The sequence below is a fragment of the Sciurus carolinensis genome, unplaced genomic scaffold (assembly GCF_902686445.1).
Source record: "Sciurus carolinensis unplaced genomic scaffold, mSciCar1.2, whole genome shotgun sequence".
NCBI classification, from domain to species: domain Eukaryota; kingdom Metazoa; phylum Chordata; class Mammalia; order Rodentia; family Sciuridae; genus Sciurus; species Sciurus carolinensis.
In genome coordinates, this window is record NW_025920518.1 from 45,765 (window position 1) to 62,423 (window position 16,659).

The window sequence follows — 16,659 nt, forward strand, 5'->3', positions numbered from 1 at the left end:
TCCACATTGGCTGACTGCAGCAGGAGAGTTGGAAGAACCAGAAGGTGCACAGTCCAAGACACAGAAACCTCAGAATATGAAGGATCAACAGTGCTACCCTGTTTGAGAACAAGGCTTCTGGAAACTATGTGGAGAATCACTGGCAGAGTCCGCTTTCAAAGAGTGAAGAAGCAAAATCTGATATTCTCAGATGATCCAAGCACTGATCAAGAACCCATTCAAGAAGGGCTGAGCTTGCATCTGCATCTGCTTCCTTCTTCTTCCAGCTTTTATTCCATCCTATTGGGTGTCAGAGTCCAGCCCTAACAGGGGTCGTGGCAATCTCAGGTGAGAGAGTAGATGTCAGCATGATGAAGAACAAAGCAACACAAACTCAAAGAATGGATGCTAAGTTCTAAATTTTATTTTTTCTCAGCAAGGTTTTTATGCATTAAAAGGTTGACAGTTACACATGTTTATCCAGAACAGGAAAAGATCACAAGAAAAAATAACAAAACTATCTTGTATAATCATTACTAGATTGGGCAATGAAGTATTCTAATTATTTTTAGTAATTGCTTACTCGTGATAACCTATAACTAAACAATAAGATACCTTAATATTACTTAACTAATCATAAAGGTTAAAGCAAATTCAGCAGGGTTGAGTACATGTCAGTTGTGTGACTACTGCTGTGGTTAATAAGTGCTAGACAGTTTAAGCTAACAATAATATGACATCATCTTATACTGTGTGAATTAACATTGAGAAACTATTCTCTGGGGGATAGGTGGCCAATAATATTTACAGCATTTAGTAAATCCTAATCTTTTAAGAAAAGGAATATCTTGCACTCATGTATATTTACCTTCAAACCAGACTATAATATGTCCTGACTTTATATCTAAATAACCCATGGGAGATAAAAGAGTGTCTATATCCAGGGGCTTAAGAGGCATCCCTCTGTAAGGATGTCATGGCTTTCCATTAATTAAATAAGAATTGCCATAAGGTGTTTTAACTGTAGAAACTATTTTCTTTATTTCTTCTGTTCTTGTTAATCATTCCTGATGGGGTTGGAGTTATTTTCCTATGTACTTCAGGTCATCTGAGAGTAGTCAACAGAAGATCAGGAGCTAGAATCTGTTTTTGTATTTTCTCATAGCGATCTTGGTTACTCAGAGTTTCATTACAAATGACTAAATCTGAAATCACTGTTCCATTAGTAGTCTGGTTTTATTTTTAACCCTGGTTCTGTTAAGACCCCTGTTTTCAGGGAAAACACATAAAATATTAATAGTAAACTTACACATATTAAGCAAGCAAGGAAGGAAAGCCCACAACGGAATTCCCAATGAGATGAGACTTTGCAAACATCTCTATTACTCAGTGGAATCCTTGTCAAGTACAGAGGGAAATTGCAGTTGGTGTAGCAATTGGACAGCACCACCTATGCTTAGGAAGGTTCTCTGCCAGGGTCCAACCCTAGCAGGAGTCCATGAATTCTACACAGGTAAATGGGGCATGGGGAGACAGCATCAGCGATGGATGGAGAATGAAAGACACAGATTCTAGTTCTGGTGCAATCAATTCCAATTTATACTGGGGAAGGCTGGGTTTATATACACTTATATTCAGGCTATAATTGCAGTCTTGTGGTTAATATTAAAGAAGTTTCCAAAGCATAGGCAGAAAACAACAACCTTACAGATTATCCTTACCTAATCACAATTGTTTTAAGAATGTCTAACTATGTCAATGAGCTAATACAATGTTTATTTCCTTAATATCTAAACTCTATATGGCCTAAGACTATTCTTATTGTTCTCGTGGTTAAAGCGATAGACAAGTAATCTCATGTGACCATCTCTACTAGGTCCATCTGGTTAATATCTAAATTGCTGAGTTAAAGGTTACCGGAGGGAAGTGGTCCCAATGGTTATTGTGTGCCAACATTTATTATAGGGGTGACCTATTCTTTGTAGAAAGGAAGGTATGTTGTGAAATCTTATTTTTTTACCTTACTACCACACATAAACAAAACCATCATTAGAATTTAACCAGTCTGTTTGAGACAAAGGCAGATCTGTAACTATTTTCTCCAGAGGCTTTCAGGGACTCATTGCACGGTTGCAAAATTATTTTTAATTTTGTTAGTTGTAAAGACCTATTGGTTTTCAGATTGTAGGTAATATTTTCTGGAATTTTTGTTGTATTCCACTCATTCCCTTAAGTAATCCATTCAGACTGAAATGAGTAATATATGATCATAAAAACACAGCAGAAAAAACACCGTGCTTTGGAGCAAAATATCTGGCAATTCCTTTTAGGATGAGCCTTTGCAATCATCCTCTAGAAGATCTTTGTCAAGCACTGGATGGAATTCCAGATGCCCCCGCAGTTCTCCACTTCATTTCATTATCCCATGCTGACACACCATCTTCATTGATGCACCGAGAGGCCCCTTAATCACCAGCATATCTTAATCCAGTCAGGTTGACAATTCAAACTAAGCATTACAGAACATTATTATAAAAATGCCAAAATTACAGAAAAAGGACAGATTTTGAAAAGAAACTAGAGAGAAATGTCTGGTCACATTTAGAAGTAAACCATAGTATAATTTCAGCTGATTTTTCAACCCAAGTGCTAAAAGCTAGGATGGCTTGAAATATTTTACACCAAGTTGTAAAGGACATTGTACACTATCCAAGAATTCTATAACCAGAAAAATTAAGGTTCATATTTGAGGATAAAATAAAATCCTTCCATGATAAACAAAAATTAAAATAATTCACAGCTTAAAAGTTGGAACTAAAAAACATATTCAATAAAATATTTCATGAAGAAGGCATGAAGAAAACATAAAACCCATCAGAGGATGAAACTATGCTAGGAGAATCAAAGGAAAATCTAATTCAACTTCAAAATCAAATTCAAACTAGAATCAAATTCAAAATCAAATTCAAACAAGAAATGAATCAAAATGGCAGGAAATAAAATATAATCCTGTTCTTTAATGGACTCAATTCATCAATCAAGAGACATAGATTGGATTAAAAAACTAGACCCAACAATATGCTGTTTCCAAGAGACTCAGTTCACAGGCAAAGACATACACAGACTGAAGATAAATAGATGGTAAAAAACTTATCTCTCACATGAATCAATAAGAAAGGAGGTGTTTCTAGTCTCATATCTGATAAAGTGGGATTCAATCCAAAGTTAATCAAAAGAGACAAAGAAAGTCATTTCATAATGCTTAAGGGAGTTATAAAGTAACAAACATTAACAGTTGTGACTATGCCCCCAAAATGGAGCATCTACATGTATCAAACAAACCCTTCTCAATATCAAGAATCAAAAAGGCCACAATACAATAATATTCAGTGATTTTAATAATCATCTCTCATCATTAGACAGAATATATAAACAAAATAAATAATATACAGAAGTAAAAAAGTACAATTTAGACTATATATTTATACTTATATTAATATATGTATAACATTTCATCCATCAGTGACTGAATACAATTTCTTCTCTGGAGTAAATGTAAACTTTTCTAAAATAGACCATATTTTAGGACACAAAGAAACTTTAGGCAATTTCAAAAAATAAATAATACCTTGCATTCTGTAAGATCATAAAGAAAAAAAATTAGTAATAAGGACTAAGATAAATTAAACTTACCCAAATACCTGGAGTTTGAAAAACTCACTAGTGAATGATGAATGGAAAGCAGAAGAATTTAGGGGTGATATAAAAATTACACAGAGGCAAAAGAGTATAATGATGCAAAACACCATAATCTCCAGGACAATAAAAGGTGATTTTAAGAAGAAAGTTCATAACATTGAACTTTCAATACATCAAAAAAACTTCATACTTGGAAAAAAAAAAAAACCTGAAAGACACCAAATAATCTAACACTACATCTTTTGACCCCAATACAAAAACAGATGAACACAGAAATCAGTATAATACAGGAAATAGTTAAAATCAGATCCAAAATCAATGAAATTGAGATTTAAAAAGATTGTTTAAAAATCAATGAATCGAGCTAGAGTCTTCCACAGGCAGCCCTGCGCACTCCAGCGGTGGGCCCGGCCCACACAGCCAGCTTCTCCAGGTTCTCTGAACAGAACGGGCCCACTAGTGAGAGCCTTTCTGACCAGAACAAGCTCCGAGTCCTGGAGCCAGCGCAGCGCAGGGTACTATGACATGAAAGCAGTTTCAGGGACCAGGATAGGGCAGCCAGAGACTTACCCAAGTAGCCTGGACCCCTGCGGTGGGAGGTGCCTCTCAAGGCTAGCTTCTCGGAGCAGACTGCCCAGTGAGAGGCTTTCTACATAGAACCAGCCACAAGCCCCGGAACCAGCGAAGAGCTTCGATCCGCAAGCAGCCTCTGGGATCAGGGCAGGGCTGCCAGAGACCTCTTCAGGCAGCTCTGCCCACTCTGGCTGCAGGCTCTCTTCATGGGGTATTCCAAGATGGCAGCCTAGAATGTGACTGCACCCCCAGTCCCTCCAGAACCCAGGAGTTAAGAAGGGGAGGCATTGAGAGACTTGGACTGAAATAGAGCGACGGGTGAGTCTGCCCACTGGGTAAAGCTCGGCCCAGGTGGCAGACCCAGATAGAGGAGGCTTATCGGAGCCGGGCAGGGCAGCTAGAGTCTTCCCAAGGTAGCCTTCCACACTCCGGCAGTGGGCTCCTCCCACACCGCCAGCTGCACGGTGCAGGACCACAGTGAGAGCCTTTCCGCACAGAGTCAGCTCCAAACCGTGGAACCAGTAGGGGGCTAGGGGCAGTTTTCTTCGGATGCACTGCGTTATCAGATTCCTCCAAGACATCAGGCTACTGAAGGCTGGGAGGTGATACACTGGAAATCTATAAGTCAATAGCAGAAAACTGCAATATCTCAGGGTCCCACTCACAGCTGACCAATATGAGAAAACAAGGGAAGAAAATGTCCCAAACAAACCTAGATACTACATCAATAAAACCCAATGACAGCACAGCAGAAGAAATGTCAGAAAGGGAGTTCAGAATGTATGTATTTAAAATGATCAGGGAAGCAAATGAGGAGATGAAAGAGCAAATGCAGGCATTGAAGGAGGAGATGAAAGAGCAAATGCAGGCATTAAATGATCGAATCAATCAACAGTTAAAAGACCAAATGCGGGAAGAAAGAGATCATTTCAATAAAGATTTAGAGTTACTCAAAAAAAAAAAAAAAGACAAACTGAAATACTTGAAATGAAGGAAACAATAAACCAAGTTAAAAACTCCATAGAAAGCATAACCAATAGGATAGAACACCTGGAAGACAGAACCTCAGACATTGAAGACAAATTATTTAATATTGAAAATGAGGTTGGCCAAACAGAAAAGATGGTAAGAAATCATGAACAGAATCTACAAGAATTATGGGATATCATGAAGAGGCCAAATTTAAGAATTATTGGGATTGAGGAAGGCTTAGAGAAACAAACCAAAGGAATGAACAATCTATTCAATGAAATAATATCAGAAAATTTCCCAAATCTGAAGAATGAAATGGAAAACCAAGTACAAGAGGCTTATAGAACTCCAAACATACAAAATTACAACAGACCCACACCAAGGCACATTATTATGAAAATACATAACATACAAAATAAAGACAGAATTTTAAAGGCTGCGAGAGAAAAGAATCAAATTACATTCAGAGGGAAACCAATAAGAATATCAGCAGATTTTTCAATCCAGACCCTAAAAGTTAGAAGGGCCTGGAACAACATATACCAAGCCCTAAAAGAAAGCGGATGCCAACCAAGAATCTTATACCAAGCAAAACTTACCTTCAAATTTGATGATGAAATAAGATCCTTCCATGATAAACAAAAGCTAAAGGAATTTACAAAAAGAAAGCCAGCATTACAGAACATTCTCAGCAAAATATTCCATGAGGAAGAGATGAAAAACAACGATGCACATCAGCAACAGGAGGCGCTAGTCTAAAAGAATAGCCAAATAAAGGAGAAACCAAATCATGTCAAAAACAAATATGAGTCAATTGACTGGGAATACAAATCATATCACAATAATAACCCTGAATGTTAATGGCCTGAATTCACCATACAAAAGACATATACTGGCAGATTGGATTAAAAAGAAAAATCCAACAATATGCTGCCTGAAAGAGACCCATCTCATAGAAAGAGACACCCATAGACTAAAGGTGAAAGGATGAGGGAAAACATAATATGCCCATGAACACAGCAAAAAAGCTGGAGTATCCATCCTCATTTCAGATAATGTGGACTTCAAACCAAAATTAGTCAGAAGGGATAAAGAAGGACATTACATGCTGGTTAAGGGAAGCATAAATCAGCAAGACATAACAATCATAAATATCTATGCCCCGAACATTGGCTCATCCACATACGTCAAACAAATCCTTCTCAATTCCAGAAATCAAATACACCAGAACACAATAATACTAGGCGATTTTAACACACATCTCTTACCACTGGATAGATCGTCCAAACAAAAATTGAATAAAGAAACTATAGATCTCAACAACACAATCAGCAATTTAGACTTAAGGATATACCATCCAACAAAGAACGAATACACTTTCTTCTCAGCAGCACATGGATCCTTCTCTAAAATAGACCATATTTTATGCCACAAAGCTACTGTTAGCAAATACAAGAAGACAGAGATACTACCTTGTACTCTATCAGATCATAATGGATTGAAATTAGAAATAAATGACAGAATAAAAACAGAAACTTCTCCAATACCTGGAGATTAAATAATACACTATTATATGATGAATGGATAACAGAAGATATCAGGAGGGAAATAAAAAAATTCTTAGAAGTAAATGAGAACAAAGACACATCATATCAAAATCTCTGGGACACTATGAAAGCAGTACTCGAAGGAAGATTTATTTCATGGGGCGCATTCATAAAAAGAAGTAGAAATCAACAAATAAATGACAACACTACAGCTCAAAGCACTAGAAAAAGAAGAGCAGACCAATACCAAAAGTAGTAGAAGACAGGAAATAGTTAAAATCAGAGCCGAAATTAAAGAAATTGAAACAAAAGAAACAATTGGAAAATTTAACAAAATAGATAGTTGGTTCTTTGAAAAAATAAATAAAATTGATAAACCCTTAGCCACACTAACAAAGAGAAAGAGGGAGAAAACTCAAATTACTCAAATTCGGAATGAACAAGGAAACATCACAACAGACACGAGTGAAATACAAAACATAATTAGAAGATATTTTGAAAATCTATACTCCAACAAAACAGAAAACCTCGAAGACATCAACAAATTTCTAGAGACATATGAATTACCTAAACTGAACGAGGAGGACATACACAACTTAAATAAACCAATTTCAAGCAATGAAATAGAAGAGGTCATCAAAAGCCTACCAACAAAGAAAAGTCCAGGACCAGATGGGTTCTCAGCCGAGTTCTACAAAACCTTTAAAGAAGAGCTCATTCCAATACTCCTCAAACTATTCCATGAAATAGAAGAGGAGGGAACCCTCCCAAACTCGTTCTATGAAGCCAATATCACCCTGATACCTAAACCAGACAGAGACACATCAAAGAAAGAAAATTTCAGACCAATATCCTTAATGAACATGGACACAAAAATTCTCAACACAATTTTAGGAAATCGCATACAAATATATATTAAAAAGATAGAGCACCACGATCAAGTGGGTTTTATCCCGGGGATGCAAGGTTGGTTCAACATTCGGAAATCAATAAATGTCATCCACCATATCAACAGACTTAAAGTTAAGAATCACATGATTATTTCAAATAGATGCAGAAAAAGCATTTGATAAAATACAGCATCCCTTCATGCTCAAAACACTAGAAAAAATTGGGGTAGTGGGAACAATCCTTAACATTATAAAGGCCATCTATGCTAAACCCATGGCTAATATCATTCTAAATGGTGAAAAATTGAAAGCGTTCCCCCTAAACACTGGAACAAGGCAGGGATGCCCTCTTTCACCACTTCTGTTCAACATCGTCCTTGAGACTCTAGCCAGAGCAATGAATCAAACCAAAGAAATTAAAGGGATACGAATAGGAAAAAAAGAACTCAAACTATCCCTGTTCGCTGATGACATGATTATATATTTACAGGAACCTGGAAATTCCACCAGAAAACTTTTAGAACTCATAAGTGAATTCAGTAAAGTAGCAGGTTACAAGATCAATGCTCATAAATCCAATGCATTTTTATACATAAGTGATGAATCTTCAGAAAAAGAAATTAGGAAAACTACCCCATTCACAATAGCATCGAAAAAAATAAAATACTTGGGAATCAATCTCACAAAAGAGGTGAAAGACCTCTACAATGAGAACTACAGAACACTAAAGAAAGAAATTCAAGAAAACCTTAGAAGATGGAAAGATCTCCCATGTTCCTGGATAGGCAGAATTAATATTGTCAAAATGGCTATACTACCTAAAGTGCTATACAGATTCAATGCAATTCCAATTAAAATGCCAATGATGTACCTTGCAGAAATAGAGCAAGCAATTATGAAATTCATCTGGAAGAATAAAAAACCTAGAATAGCTAAAGCAATCTTCAGTAGCAAGAGCGAAGCAGGGGGTATTGCAATACCAGATCTTCAACTCTACTACAAAGCAATAGTAACAAAAATGGCATGGTATTGGTACCAAAATAGACAGGTAGATCAATGGTACAGAATAGAGGACATGGACACAAACCCAAATAAATACAATTTTCTCATACTAGACAAAGTTTCCAAAAGTATGCAATGGAGAAAAGATAGCCTCTTCAACAAATGGTGCTGAGAAAACTGGAAAACCATATGCAATAGAATGAAATTAAACCCCTATCTCTCACCCTACACAAAACTCAACTCAAAATGGATCAAGGACCTCAGAATCAGACCAGAGACCCTGCATCTTATAGAAGAAAAAGTAGGTCCAAATCTTCAACTTGTTGGCTTAGGATCAGACTTCCTTAACAGGACTCCCACAGCACAAGAAATAAAAGCAAGAATCAACAACTGGGATAGATTCAAACTAAAAAGCTTTCTCTCAGCAAAGGAACCTATCAGAAATGTGAAGAGAGAGCCTACAGAGTGGGAGAATATCTTTTCCAACCATACTTCAGATAGAACACTAATTTCCAGAATCTATAAAGAACTCAAAAAACTCTACATGAAGAATACAAATAATCCAATAAACAAATGGGCTAAGGAAATGAACAGACACTTCACAGAAGAAGATGTACAAGTAATCACCAGATATATGAAAAAATGTTCAACATCCCTAGTAATAAGGGAAATGCAAATCAAAACTACCCTAAGATTTCATCTCACCCCAATTAGAATGGCGATTATCAAGAATACAAGCAACAATAGGTGTTGGCGAGGATGTGGTGAAAGAGGAACACTCATACATTGCTGGTGGGGTTGCAAATTAGTGCAGCCACTCTGGAAAGCAGTGTGGAGATTCCTCAGAAAGCTTGGAATGGAAACACCATTTGACCCAGCTATCCCACTCCTTGGCCTATACCCAAAGGACTTAAAATCAGCAAACTCCAGAGATACAGCCACATCAATGTTCATAGCTGCTCAATTCACCATAGCCAGATTGTGGAACCAACCTAGATGCCCTTCAGTTGATGAATGGATGAAGAAACTGTGGCATATATATACAATGGAATATTACTCCCCAATGAAGAATGATAAAATTATGGTATTTGTAGGCAAATGGATGAAATTGGAGAATATCATGCTAAGTGAGATAAGCCAATCTCAAAAAACTAAAGGATGAATGGTCTCGCTGATAATCAGACGAGGACATATAATGGGGGGTGGGAGGGGCTACCATTAGGTTTAGGGTTAGGTTTAGGTTTAGGGAAGAGGAGAGCAGTAAGAATGAAGGAAAGAAGGACTGTATAGAGGGAAAAGAGGTGTGGGAGGGGTGGGGGGAAGGAAAAAATATAAACATCATTGCCCTATGTAAACGTATGATTACGCAAATGGTATGCCTTGACTCTATGAACAAATAGAGAAACAACATGTATCCCATTGGTATACAATAAAAAAAATCAGTGAATCAAAAAGGTTGGTCTCTGAAAAAATAAGTAAAATTGATTAACACTTAACCAAGAGAGAGAAAAAATAATTTATTAAAATCTATGATGAAAAGGGAAATATCACTACAGATACTACTGAAATACAAAGGATTATCAAAAGCTATTTTGAGACTTACATTCCAATAACAGAGAAAATCTTCAAGATGTTGACAAATTGCTAAAGACATATGTCATACCTAATTGAATCAGGATTATATAAAAAATGTGAGCTGATCAATTTTATGTAATGAAATTGAAGATGCCATCAAAAGACTACCAACTAAGAAAACCCCAGTACCAGATGGATTCTCAGGTGAGTAACACCAAACTTTTATGAATTCATACCAAACATTCTTAAATTATTATACAAAAACGAATAGAAGAAAACTCCTTGAAACACATTCTATGTAGTTAATATTACCCTGATATGAAAATCAGACAAAGACATATTAAGGAAAGAAAACTTTACAGCAATATTCTTGATGAACATAAATAAAGAATTCTCAATAAAATATCGGCAAATTACTTTAAAAAATTAAAAATGTATGCAGCATGATCAAATGGAGTTCTTCCCAGGGCTGCAAGGTTCTTTTAACATTTGGAAATCAATACACATACTCCATCACATCAACAGACTTAAAGATGGGAATTACATGATCATCTCAATAGCTGCAGGAAAAGCATTTGGCAAAATGCATAGTACATTTGTGATCAAAATACTAGAAAAAGTAGGGTTAGAAGGAATGCAACTCAACATTTTAAAAGCTAAAAACACCAACATCACAGCATTCTAAACAGAGAATAATTGTAACCATTACCTCTAAAAAGAGGAAAATGAAAGATATACCTGCTTTTACAATCTATTCATCATAGTCCTAAAATACCTACTCAAAACAATTATGGAAAAGAAAGAAATTGAATGAACAAAGTTAGGAAAAGAAAGGCTAAACCTCTCCCTGTTTGCTAACAGCATGATCCTAGATTTACAACACCCCAAAAATCCACCAGAAAACTTGTAGAACTTATAAATTAAATCAGAAATTTAGCAGGATTCAAAATTTACTCATAAATCAATTTTACAGCTATACTCCAAGAAAAATCTGCTGAAAGATATATTAAGAAAGCTAGCCCATTCACAATAATCCCTCAAATATAAATAAATACAATAGTTGGGAATCAGTCTATCAAAAGAAGTGAAAGACCTCTAGAGTGAAAAAAAAGAAAAAATCACTGAAGAAAGAAATTGAGGAAAAACTCAGAAGATGGAAGAATCTCTCATGTCATTGGATAGGCAGAATTATTATTGCCAAGATGGCCATAGTACCAAAAGCACTCTATAGACACAGTAAAAATTCCACCAAAATTTCAATGACCTTCTTCATGGAATTAGAAAAGCAGTCATAAAATTCAATCATAAAAATAAGAAGCCCAGAATAGTTAAGCAATCCTTAGCAGGAAAAGTGAAGCAGGAGGTATCACCATACAGACTTTATACTCTAGAGTTATAGTAACAAAACAGCATGATATTGGCACCAAAAGAGTCAAGAAGACCAATGGAGTAGAATAGAAGGTGCAGAGACAAACCCACATAAATATAGTTATCTCATACTAATCAAAGGCACCAAAAGCATGCATTGGAGAAAAGATAGCCTCTTCAACAAACGGTGCTGGAGAAATTGGAAATCCATATGTAATATATTGAATGTTAATCATATCTCTCACCCTACACAAAACTAAACTCAATGTGGATCAAGGGCATAGTACTGGATCAGTAATGTTACACACGCTGGAAAAAAAATTGTTAGATCAACAATGCAACATATTGGTACAGAAACTGACTCCTCGAAAAAATACTTGAAACACAAAAATTAAAATCAAAACACACGGACTGTGTATGTAGCTCAATTGGTAGACAGTTTGCCTAGTAAGCACAAGGTCCTGGGTTCAATACCCAGTACCAGGAAAAAAAAAAAAAGAAAAAAAAAAGAAAAGAAATGTGATGCCATCAAACTAAAAATCTTCTTCATAGCAAAAGACAAAAAAGACACAATCAAGAGCATGGAGAGAAAACCTGTACATTGGGAAACAAACCTTTGCTATCTGCTCCTCAGAGCATGAATTTCCATGACAAACAATAATTCAAAAATTAACATAAAAAATCAATAAATGGGTAAAGAAATTGAAGAGACAATTTATAGAAGAGGAAATACAAAAGGGAAACAAATATGTGAAAAAATGTTCAAACTCTCTTACTATTAGAATAATGCAAATTAAAACCACACTGAGATTTTGCATCACTTAGAATAGTAATTTTCAAGAATAAAAGTAACAATAAAGTTTGTGATCTTGTGAGCACACAGGGAACAAGGCTTTCTCATACATTGTTGATGGAACTACAAATTGTTGCAACCACCCTGAAAAGCAGTATGGATATCCTCAAAACCTAGGAATGGAGTCATCATTTGATCAAGTTTTCTCATTCTTCAGTATGCAATAGGACTTAAAATCAGCATACTAAAATCATGTGCCCACATCAATGTTTAAAGCAGCTCACTTTGCTACAGCTAAACTATGGAACCAACTGGGTTGCCCTTAAACACATAACAAATAAAGAAAATGTGGAATATACACACCCTGGAATATTATGTGGGCATAAAAAAGAATGATAAAAATAATGACTTTATGGCATTTGACAGTGAATAGATAGATCTGTAGACTATCATGCTAAGTGAAATAGTCCAGTTCCAAAAGTCAAAGTTTGAATGTTTTCTCTGATATGTGGAAGATAAACTATGTTAAGTAGGGCATAAGGGAAATAATGGAATTTCAGTAGATTAGAAAATGTGGAATGGGTGGAAGGGAGGGAGATAGAAAAAGGAAAGAGAGTGGAATGAAACTGACATAATTTTCTATGTATATATATGAAAAGAACACACTGAACCCCATCATCAGGTATATTCACAGAGTGGTGTCCTAATTAGAATAGGATATATTCCATGCTTGTAAAATTATATCAAAATGGACTTTACTGTTACATCAAAAAGAATGAATAAATAAATGAATATATAAATAAATAAATAATAAATGACAAATATCAATAAATAGAAGAAAGACCAATAGAATAGAGGAAAGGCAGCAGGGGAACAAGGAAGAAATCTAATGGGGAAAATCAGGGACTTGAATTGGAACAAATTATTTTCTGTGCTTGTGTAATTATGTCAAAATAGAACATAGTTTTATTTATAATTATAATGCATTAATAAAATTTTTAAAAAGTAACCCTGTAAATGGGAACTTATCTTAATGAACATGAATTTCAAGTTGGATGTGGAGGAGAGAAGAAAGATGGGAGGAAATTAAAGAATGGAAAAAATGGGAGAGCTTAAAAGAATCTGAGGTTCTATGAAAAAAAACTTAATGAGAAAACATCCATAGTTTTCACTGAATTTTATCATAAAGTGTGGCTGGAGAAAGAGGAGAGAGGGCAGTTATAAAACTTCACCCAATAAAATTAAAAGACTGTATCAACAGGGAGAATATTTTAGTAAATTGCACACCAATATTACAGTTATTTCAGAAAAAAAGATATTTTGATATGGAAATACAGACATGAATACACAATTATGTATGCATTGTGGGAGGTTTTATTTAAAGGGAGATTTTTGAATACTAATACTTAAAATCATGAAAAACCTTAATGAAAATGAGTGTCAATAATTTGACAGCTTTCTCCCTTTGGTTATATATGTAAAAGTTTACCATAAAGTAAGATCACTGTACAGTGAATTTAAATATAGTATGAGCTACTATTCCATTAATACTACATGAATTATTTGCACACAGATGAAGAATTTCTGAATTTTATGTGGCATTCAGATGATATCAAACATTGTTATATGCAAGGGTCACTTCTCAGGTTTTACATATTCTCTTTAGTTTTTAGTGCTTAGGTCCCAGTTTGCTCATTTGCAAAAGGCAATGCCACTCATCACAGGATCCCACAGTTGGTTCAGACTGACAAGCACAGATGTAGAAATTCAACTCTCACACTAATGCTTCTGCCTTTTTTGGTTTCTTATACCATCTTTATTTTGCACTCAAAGATTAAAAGTCAAGCATGGGTGATGGTAAATTACAGAGGGCTTACATTGAATATCAGTGTTAATACTTTAAAAACTACATTACAGAGTGAGTGAAAGAAAGCAATTTCACAAACTTTATATAACATTAAGGGGCTAAGGAAAATCTTCTGTAGAAATCATGTTAGTCCTCATATGCTAATCAGCATCAGTGTCCAGGCAGGCCATCACAGTCTTCTGACTCTCATCAATGACAACCTCCTTTGTCCAATGGGACCATGTGAGAGAACACACAGTGGAGTGTATTAGAGAACCAGGAAAGCCCTGAAGCACCTACAGCATTATCTTTGCCTTTGACCTGCTCTAGGCAAGACATAAAATGGGGGAAAATGCTGAAGTAACAAGGAGTAGTATTGCGACTGTATTGCTAATTGCTGATGTTATAGAGAAGTCATGCCTACTGCTGATTTGTAAAACATTCCACTAAAACTCTAGCTTTTTTTAAAAAACACCTACTGGAAAATTTGAAGGAAAAATGCTTCATCTGGCTGGAAATTGGATCTTTGCTTTTGTACAAAATTTATGCTCATGAAATGAACATTTTAAAGGTTCTATTAAAAAGGAAAGGCAAACTCACCATTTGTTTTCTGGGACACAATCAGGAGACTTGGTCCTGCTGCTGCATCTGTTGGGATATTTCTTCCCTGAGGAAAGATCTAGGAGGTAAGAAGTGATGGCACAGTCCTTTAATTGCTGGGTAAGAAATGCAGCATATTGAAGATGCTTATCTGTATTCCTTAGGGATATTCATGCTGTACAAAGAGAAAAATCTAAATGTAGCCTTCAGGCTGCAAATTTCCATGACTGTATTTGCTATAAACTGAAATGAACTGCAGTTTATTCCTGGGATTTTTGTTGTAAAGAAATTTTTGATGTCAGAATTAACCCCTGATTTACTCTTATAGGAGACAACTAACACAGCAGCCCTTTCTAAAAATATTTATGATGAGCAAGGAAAATAAAGAAGATAAAGAAATCTTTAAATAATTTTTTGGAATGATTTTACAGAAAAATTTGCATTATAGTTGACTATAGTATTCATCTAAAAATATTTAAAGGTATTCTAATTTTATACAATGCCAAAAATATTCATTTAAGAAATCCTTGTTCTCTTTTGGCCTCAACTCCATGATTTAAAGAATTTATCCTACCTATACAAAGGAATTTTAAGGGTCAAATACACAAAACTTAGTGGCAAATATTGTTTACACATTTGGAAGAAAGCATTATGTATGTTCAGCATCACTCTTACTGTCATACAGCTTGTCCATCTGTAAGAGATATTATTTGGTTTTAGTGATTATATAATAAGAGTGACTCAAGAACTCTTGGACTGGTATGTTTGATATATGCCTCCCTCCCTGAGGCTGGTGTACTCAGGCAATAATCAGAAGGAAAATGAATAGAGTCAGAAACACAGGAATAGATGCAAAGATGAATTTGCTACCTAGAAATACTAGGCTTGGATAAACCAGTTCACGCTGGAGCCCAAGGAAGAAAGTTTCTCTGTCGGATCCAGACACTCTGTGGGACTCTGAGGAAAAACTCCCACCAGGTAGACCGTGGCTGCCACCATAGGTAAAGGAGACCCCAACAAGCCAAGGGGCAAAATGTCCTCATACACCTTCTTGTGCAGACCTGCCGGGAAGAGCATAAGAAGAAACACCAAGACTCCTCAGTAAACTTTGCTGAATTCTCCAAGAAATGCATGGAGAGATGGAAGACCATGTCTGCAAAGGAAAAGTCACAGTTTGAAGATATGACAAAAAGTGACAAAGCTCACTATGACAGGGAGATGAAAAATTATGTTCCTCCCAAAGGTGATAAGAAAGGAAAGAAGAAAGATCCCAATGCTCCTAAGAGACCACCATCTGCCTTCTTCTTCAAAAGTGAACACCCAGGCCTTTCCATTGGGGATACTGCAAAAAAACTGGGTGAAATATGGTCCAAGCAGTCAAAGATAAACAGTCATATGAACAGAATGCAACTAAGCTAAAGGAGAAATATGAAAAGGATATTGCTGCATACCATGCTAAGGGCAAAGGTGAAGCAGGAAAGAAGGGTCCTGGCAGGTCAACAGGCTCAAAGAAGAAGAGTGAACCAGAAGATGAAGAGGAAGAGGAGGAAGAGGAGGATAAAGATGATGAGGAAGAGGAGGAGGATGAAGAATAAATGGCTGTCCTGTAACAATGTGTGTGGAGTGTGTGTGTGCGCTCAGGCAACTGTTTTGCTAAGAATGTGCAGCTAAGAATTCAAGTGAAGCTCAACATTAGCTTCAGTATAAAAACTGTACAGATTTTTGTATAGTTGATAAGATTATTTGTAGAGAAAATACTTTTTTTAAAAAATGCAGATTGTAGCTTTTTGAAGGGCTACTACATACAGTTAGATT

At 35.8% G+C, this 16,659-nt stretch overlaps 1 pseudogene; it reads left to right on the forward strand.

Moving 5' to 3' along the window:
• Nucleotides 1-10,429: 10,429 nt before the first annotated feature.
• Nucleotides 10,430-16,439, forward strand: LOC124975814 (high mobility group protein B2-like; annotated as a pseudogene).
• The last annotated feature ends 220 nt before the right edge of the window (nt 16,440-16,659 follow it).